Source organism: Cynocephalus volans, chromosome 15, assembly GCF_027409185.1.
Source record: "Cynocephalus volans isolate mCynVol1 chromosome 15, mCynVol1.pri, whole genome shotgun sequence".
Classification (NCBI taxonomy): Eukaryota; Metazoa; Chordata; class Mammalia; order Dermoptera; family Cynocephalidae; genus Cynocephalus; species Cynocephalus volans.
Window position 1 is genome coordinate 74,862,850 of NC_084474.1, and position 7,042 is coordinate 74,869,891.

Consider the following 7,042-nt stretch of genomic DNA (forward strand, 5'->3'; position numbering starts at 1 on the left):
TATGCTGAGACAGTATGCACAGATATCATCTTAATCATGAAGCTGTGTGGCCTGTCATGAAATAGACCACGGTCCTAAGCCAAACCCGCCTTATCTGGGACACAGGCATTTTTACATATTTGTCATCATGCCACATATATTGTTGCATCTGCTTTCTGCCATTTAATATTGTATCAACCTTCTATATTTCTACAGTTCTGTAGGTCTCATTTTTAAGTAGTTGCAAGTAATTGCGCTGAACTATTTTTAAAATCACTGTACCTCCCTTTGGGCTTTTAAATTAATAATAATAATAATAATAATAGTAATTATTATTATTATTATTTGCATTTGCATTTGCAGTTAAAGCTGAAGTAAATCTTTTTAGGCATACAGCGTCATCCTTCTTTTGGATTATTCTTGTGGAAAAAATGATCAGAAATGAGATAGTTAGATTAAATGGTAAATACATATTTATGCTTCTTCTTAATGAATGTAAGTATCCAATTATTTGTGGAACAAAAAATGTAATAGACTTTATTTGGTCTCTGCCTATTTCTTTACTTCCATCTCTCATTACTCTGTGATATGCACTGGAGTCCCACTGAAGTTATAGCAGTTCGAAGAGCTTGACATCTTGTTTCATTTCATTATATGTGTTGCCCATGTAATTTCTTCTGTTTGTAATGTCTTTTAACTTCTATTATGTTTAGAGAAATCCAGCTCATCCTTCTAAATTAAACTCTGGTGTCACCTCCTCTGTGAAGGCTCCTCTAATCACTGTCTACTCTAAACCATCTCCTTAGCTAAAATGAACTAAATTTTTTTCAACTCTAGTCCAATAACACTACATATAGTCCTCTTGTGTAGTGTCATCCACACTATGTATTTATTTGTTATTTTCTTATTACACTGGGAACATCTTGAGGTCATGCATTCTGTTTTCCATCTTTCAGTCCTATTGCCTTTAGAGGCACCAAATAGGTTAATAATATTCTTTTTTGCCTCCTGCCCTATGGAATGATGGTCAAACTAATTCTTTCTTTCCCCAATTACTTTTCCCCCCACTAACACACTTTAAAAATGAGAATCAATGCAAAATAGAATTGATCAGAATTCCTATGTTTGTGTGGCACAAATCTATTGCAATAATACAAACTGGGAAGTAGCATTTTTATGCACTGCGATTTGCCTCTTTTTATGCTTACTGACTTATTCAATTAGTCTTAGTGTATCTGGTACATCTTGTTTTAATGAAGCCTGGCAATTCTAGAAAAAAATTACATTCAAAAATATCCAAACCACAGCAAAGCAGCCTAAATATTCCTGTGAAAAAATTGCCACACATATTCCTCCATAAGTTATTGTACACAGAATAAAAGTAATTTAGTTAATTATTCAGCTCAATACAATATAACGGATAGCATTTAAAAATGTATTTGGATTACTTAGTCTTCTCTCTGTAGAAAGTGATGGTACAAAATTATTGTCAGGTGAAAAAATGATTATACAGAGTGTATGCATCAAAGAAATATAGGAAAAAGAGTATAATAGAGGTATACATGTTATTGTGGAGAATTTTGTTATGTTTGTGGTATTTCTCAATTAAAAAATAATTAAGGTAAAATTCACATAACACAAGATTCACCATTTTTGCCATTCAATAGCTTGTAGTACATTCATAATGTCATACAACCATCACTACTATCTAATTCCAGAACATTTTTATTACCCCATTGAAAAAAAACAACACAACCTTATATCCGCTAAGCATTCTCTCTCCACTCTCTCCTCTCCCTAGCACCTGGCAACCACTAATCTGCTTTCTGTCTCTATCAATTAGCCTGTTTTGGACCTTTCATAGAAATAGGATCATACAATATGTGGCTATTTTTTTTTTAATAGAGGAAGATAACCAGTCTCTCCCTTCATATTCATATGTACATGCGTGTGTGTGCGTGTGCGTGTGTGTGTGTGTGTGTGTGTGTGTATTTATATTGTTGTTATACATTCCCAAAACAGAGACATTCAACAGTAGGTCAAATAGCCATCTCCCAACATTTAAAAAAACTGCACCCCCCTCAATGGGTGAACAAATTCAAGAGTAGGAACCTGGGGTTCAGCTGAGTAAGCCACTGTGGAGCCTTCAATTTCAGGGTGATGTGTCTTCAACTTGTATCATCATTTTGGTGGTATCAATTTAATTTTGGTGAAATGACTCATCTCCCCATAGGATTAGTAACAGCATTCACTGAATTTCACATTCTTTGTTTTGTGTGTATGTGAACTGTGAAGAAAATGAATGGTAGCCAGAAGATCAATGGGATTCCAGCTCCATGAGTAGATGGAATGATGGTACATGAGGAAGAAAACAGCTATAGTTTCATTTACAAAACTAGCAGCAGTTTTTAATCTCCAAGATAATCACAGACTAACTACACCCCAACCTTTTCAAATTGCAAAAATACAAAAGAGCATTATAAAATATTTCAGAAAAAGTGCAAAGTCTAAGTGCATAGTAAAGAAAAGCACTGGAAAATATCTTGCTAAAGGGAGTTCAGCTTGGAAAAGTTAGTACCAGAGCTAAACATTTTTATTTTACACAAGCTATACTCAAAAATAGCTTTGTGAGAGTGATTTTTGGCTAAAAGCATCAAAGGGTTTGTTAGTCAAGAAATAAATACCATATCTGACAAAGGTGAACAGAAAAGTAATAAAAAAGCTACCTATCCCAAAAGTTCAGACTTATTAAGATTTCTTTGGTATTATGGTACTAATAATAGTATATTCTTTAATTGCAGAATGTGGTAATCATGGAATTAATTATTGCTAAAGTAGTTTCAGATGAAAAACAAAATTAAAAAAGAAAATGGAACCAAATTAAACCTGACAAAATCTGAATGAGTGCATGTTAATTTACAATTTAAAAGTTATTTTACAGAATACCTACATTTAATAGGCTCCCGGCAGCATTTTCAGACAAAAGTTCTTTTAATTTATTCTGACATGCTATCAATGAATAAATTACACAATTTAAAGAATTACAATTAATAAGTTTTCCTTTCTCTTGGGTCAGAGAAAAAGACAAGTTCACTCAGATAAGATGGAGAGGAATCACATGCACATACGGATCACTCATACAAGCAAGTGGGGGCTTCGAGGGTCAGCAACCATGTGAACCTCACACAATCTGACTGATGCTCTCCAAGCACAGAGTCACCTGCTTATGGCACTTTAACATGTATTTTAAAGAAAAATGTTTGCAGTCTAACCCTTTAACCCTTTCATTTTTATCCAAAATCAGTCCAGCTGTTAGTCAAGAGCTACAACACCAAGTTCCGGCACCTACAGTACTACATACTGTGCCTCCAAGTCACTAAAAAAAAAATTAAAATAAGAAATCATTTTAAAATAAAAAAACAATTGAGGAAAAGTTATAACACTAAATATAAATTAATTTGCAAAGGAATAAATATCACATAACAAATGGCTTGAAGAAGTCTATCAAAAATTTGGGGAGATTTTTATTTCATAATGAGTCACCAAGGCATTTTCTTGTTGCCGTTTTTAACAAATCTCATTTCCTTAATTTGTAAACAAGAAAGTTCAAAAAATAAAAACAAAATTCCAGATCATATAGATGTTTACAGTGATTACATTTCTCTAAGCAAGATACATATGTGTTCAGTTGTAAGATGTTGACTAAATCTCTGTGACAAATATGCTTTTTTTTTTTTAATACCAAGAACACCATAGAATCAATTTAGAGTCCTAAGAATACGTTTTCCTTAAATCTTCACTTTAGATGCTGTTATTTCTAGCACAGGTATGTAGGCAGAGTCTTTCATATGATCAAACACTAGATCTTTGGTTGTTATCATTTCTGCTGGCTAGCAAGCAAGAAGCCAACCGTTTTAAGAATATTTTAAGTGGACAAGTTGCAAATGTCAGGGATGGAAAAACCCTAAGAATGCACGATTGTGAGCATTTACAACCATCACAACCATGGCTAAAGACTGTTCATGCGGATTTTCTGAAATGAAATTTCAAAGCAGTACAGTTCAAAATAAAAGGTTTTAACAAAAAATTGGCATATGCACAATTTCTCTACCAATTTATGTAGCAATTTGTGTATATCAACCACTTAGTTAACTTTTCCTCTTGAAAAAATGCAACAGAAAACCAGACATCATGTTTCACTCTCAATGAATATCCACAATTACAGTGGCTACAGCATGCTACAGCATCACCAATGATGCCCAGAGCCAGTTTATACTGAAATTAACTTCTTTACTCCAAGTAAATGGTTGTCCACAACCACTGCCTCATGTACATATGAACTAAACTTTCTAGATTTGCGGAGAAACAAATGCTGCTCTGCTCTTCTGATCTGCTTCTTCTGTTCTTTAATTCCTGCCTAGAATCTTGTGGGGGATTGGGCCTGCTGACCCTGCCCACTGGAACAGGCTGCCTGCTGTGCTGCTTTCTGCTTTGTTGACCTGAGGAGGGATACTGAGGCATGGCTTAAACAGCAATATGAATGACTGCAGCCTGTAAAGATACCTCCAGCTTACCTTGGGAAATGCTCCGAGGTACAAACAGAGTTTCAGTATTTTTATAATCACAGAAAGGGAAGATTAAAGGGGAAGAGAGATTACAGCCCCCTTCATTATTGGTTGTCTCATGGCATGAGTTAGTGATTGGTGAATGGTTACATCTTGCTTTTTAAACAAGTGTTAAATTCATAAGTAAGTATCACATCATCTATCTTAGCATTCTTTAGGTTAATTTACAGCTCTATGAGCCAACAGTGTTTGGACTCTAGGTCTAAAGTAAACTGTTTAGCAACGTTCCAAGATGTGGGGGACGTAACTGATGCTACATAGGCAACCTCCCAGGGCCTCAGGAACTTATCTGACCTCAGTTATTGATGCTAGAGCAATTTACAATGTATCCACTTTAACATTGTTCCATCACATATGTAGTCATATTGAAAAGAATGCAGAATAGCGGCCTCAGATACATGTAATCTGGGGCTTCCTCAAAGTGCAGCCCATGACAATAGTTTAAGTACATCGCAAATCCGGCAGGAACCCTCTTACCTAAAACTTCAGCAGGAGAGGACATCTTTTCATCAATCTCTTCATAATTTTGTTTCTTTGTTGTAGCCTTTAGTTCTTGCCTTGGCAGGCTAGACCTATCAAAGTGCACCATGACGTATCCTAATGATTCCAGGTCATCTTGGTAACTCTGCTCGATACCAAGATGTGCATTGATGCTAGCATGTCGGGCAGTGCCAGTGAGGTTTTTATGCATTCTGTATGGCATGTATTGTCTCTACCTGTTGTCTCTGTACTTTTTGGCCAAACCAGTAAGGAATAACTTATTATAATGACACCCAATACCCATTAAGAAGTTATCTGATTTAGTGTCTCTGTGTACAAAAGTCTTTGTATGCACTATTCAATTCTACCGATCATCTGATCAGCTAACATACCTACCTTTCACTGTGAACCTTCTTGAACAGAAATTGAAGAGGTCTTTGAGGCTGGGTCCCGGAAGATCCATAACTAGCACATTATAGACTTTTTTCCTGATCATACCACTGTGTTGGGGATGCCAACCCCACCTTGAAGAGTCTTATAGAGTTTCCTGTTCTACATCAGCTGGGGATGCCTGGCCTTCTGGGATTCTAGCTTCACTGCCACTTCCTTGCCGTTGGCGATTCTGATCACCAGATAAATATCCCTGAAGGAGCCAGACTCAATCTTCCCTACCAATTTATATTTCCCTGTGACAATGCATCGGGCCTTAAAGCCACTGCTGCTCATCATCACGAGAGATGGGGATTAACGGGGGCAGAGGGTCAAGCCCGACACCTGCAAGGAGAGGATGGGGACTCTGGGGTGAGGAGGGTGACAGGAAATGGAGAACAAGGGTTTTTCCCAGCATCCAGGGTCCAGAATTGGCCGAAGGGAACCTGATCGCTGCTGCTCAGCCAAGTTCCTTTTTGCCAGGTCTTGGTTTGTGAGGGGTTCTTGTAGTTACCAGGCTGGTTCTCTTGTGTCTGGGTGGCCGCCACTGCCTTGTTTTCATGGTGACATCGTGAGCACTCCCGCTGCCAGCTCTGGCCCAGAAGAGACCCTTGTCCAATATGTGGACTTTTGTTTCTGGCTTATTTCACTTAGCATAATATTCGCAACGTTCCTCTGTGTGGTTGCATGTGTTCATACTTCAGTCTTTTTATGACAATACTATTCCCTTGATTAAAAAGACCACATTGTGTTTATCCACTCAACAGCTGATGAACATTTAGGTTGATTCCACTTTTTGGCTATTATAGATAATGCTGCTACAAATATTGTTGTACAAGCTTTTGTTTGAACATATGTTTTCAATTCTCTTGGGTATGTGAGGGGTCTTCAAAAAGTTCATGGAAGGACTCATATTATCTTTTAATTCTATTTTTTCATGAACTTTAAAAAATACCCTCATATACCTACGAGTGGAATTGCTGGATTGTATAGTAATCCTGTGCTTTACTTTTTGAGGAACTGCAAGACTGTTTTCCACAGAGAATACACCATTTTATAGATTACTGACAGTATGTGAAAGTCCCAACTTCACCACATTCTCACTAACAGTTGTTTATTTTTTTATTTTTCTTTTTAAAATTTTAGCCATACTAACGGATGCAAAGTGACATCTCATTATAATTTTCATTTGCCTTTCCCTAATGATAATTATTTTGATTGTCTTTTTATGTGCCTACCAGCCAATTATATATCTGCTTCAGAGAAAAGTCTATTTAGTTTCTGCATCAAAGTTTTAATTGGGTTATGTCTTTTTGTTATTGAGTTCTTTATATATTCTTGATACTAGACCCTTATCAGATATGTGACTTGAAATATTTTCTCCCATTATGTGGGTAGCCTTTTCAATTTCTTGATAGTGTCTTTTAATGTATCTAAGTTTTAAATTTGATGAAGCCAAATTTATCTTGTTCTTTCATTTCTTGTCCTTTTGGTGTCATAGTGAAGAAACATTGTCTAATCTAAAATTA

The 7,042-nt window shown here is 36.2% G+C and overlaps 1 pseudogene; it reads right to left on the reverse strand.

The window, feature by feature from the left end:
* Positions 1–4,396: 4,396 nt before the first annotated feature.
* LOC134363954 (casein kinase I-like) lies at positions 4,397–5,813 on the reverse strand (annotated as a pseudogene).
* Between the last annotated feature and the right edge of the window lie 1,229 nt (positions 5,814–7,042).